Here is a 1,772-nt window from a genome sequence, read left to right on the forward strand (position 1 = left end):
CCTGCTTTGTCAAAGATGAGTTGCCCAAAGAGCCTAGGGTCCATTTCTAGGTTCTCTGTTTGGTTCCATTGGTCTATGTGTCTGTTTTTGTGCCCGTACCATGCTGTCTTGGTGATCACAGCTTTGTAGTATAGCTTGAAATCCATCAACGTGATGCCCCCAGCTTTTTCATTTTCAGCCATTCCTTGGCGATTCGGGGCCTTTTCTGGTTCCACACAAATTTAAGGGCTGTTTTTTCGAGCTCTTTGAAAAATGTCATTGGTATTTTGATCGGGACGGATTGAAAGTGTAGATTGTTCTGGGTAGCATGGGCATTTTAACTATGTTTATTCTTCTGATCCATGAGCATGGAATGTTTTTCCATCTTTTTGTGTCTTCTTCAATGTCTTTCAAGAGTGATCTGCAGTTTCTAGAATATAGATCCTTTATGTCTCTGGTTAAGTTAATTCTGAGATAACGTATGATTTTTGGTGCTATTGTAAATGGAATAGATTCCCTAATTTCTCTTTCTTCAGTCTCATTGTTCATGTATAGAAACGCAGCTGATTTCTGAGCATTGATTTTGTATCCCGCCACATTACTGAATTGCCCTATAAGTTCTAGTAATTTGGGGGTGGAGTCTTTTGGGTTTTCCATATAGAGTATCATGTCATCTGCAAAGAGAGACAGTTTGACTTCTTCTTTGCCTATTTGGATACCTTTTACCCCTTTTTGTTGTCTGATTGCTGTTGCTAGGACTTCTAGTACTATGTTGAATAATAATGGCGAGAGTGGACATCCTTGTCGTGTTCCTGATCTTAAGGGAAAGGCTTTAAGCTTTTCCCTATTGAGAATGATATTCGCTGTAGGCTTTTCATAGATGGTTTTTATGAAATTGAGGAATGCACCCTCTATCCATATATTCTGAAGGGTTTTAATCAGGAAAGGATGCTGTCTTTTGTCAAATGCTTTTTCTGCATCAATTGAGAGGATCATATGGTTCTTGACTCTTTTCTTGTTGATATGGTCTATCACACTGATAGATTTGTGAATGTTGAACCACCCCTGCATCCCAGGGATGAATCCCACTTGGTCTTGATGGATAATCCTTTTAATGTACTCTTGGATCCTATTAGCTAGGATCTTGTTGAAAATTTTGGTGTCCGTATTCATCAGGGATATCGGTGTGTAATTCTCCTTTTTGATGGGGTCTTTGCCTGGTTTGGAGATCAAGGTAATACTGGCCTCATAGAATGAGTTTGGTAGTTTTCCTTCTGTTTCTATTTTTTGAAGCAGCTTCAGGAGAATAGGTATTATTTCTTCTTTGAATGTTTGGTAGAATTCCCTGGACTCTTGTTTTTGGGGAGGTTTTTGATCACTGCTTCAATCTCTTCATAATTAATCTGTCTGTTTAAATAATCAATTTCCTCCTTTTTCCGTCTTGGTAGTTTATAGGTTTCCAAGAAGGCATCCATTTCTTCCAGGTTGTTCAATTCATTGGCATAAAGCTGTTGATAAAAGTTTCTAATGATCCTTCCTATTTCATTGGTGTTGGTTGTAATCTCTCCCCTTTCATTCATAATTTTATTGATTTGGGTCCTTTCTCTATTCTTTTGAATAAGTGTGGCCAGTGGCTTATTGATCTTATTTATTCTTTCACAGAACTAGGTTCTAGTTCTGTTGATCTGCTCCTGGTTTCTAATTCATTGATCTCTGCTCTAATCTTGATCACCTGCCTTCTCGTGCATGGGTTAGGCATGTTCTTCTGTTCCAGCTCCAGCTTCTTGAGGTGA

The sequence above is a fragment of the Ursus maritimus genome, unplaced genomic scaffold (genome assembly GCF_017311325.1).
Source record: "Ursus maritimus isolate PB19 unplaced genomic scaffold, ASM1731132v1 scaffold_10, whole genome shotgun sequence".
Classification (NCBI taxonomy): domain Eukaryota; kingdom Metazoa; phylum Chordata; class Mammalia; order Carnivora; family Ursidae; genus Ursus; species Ursus maritimus.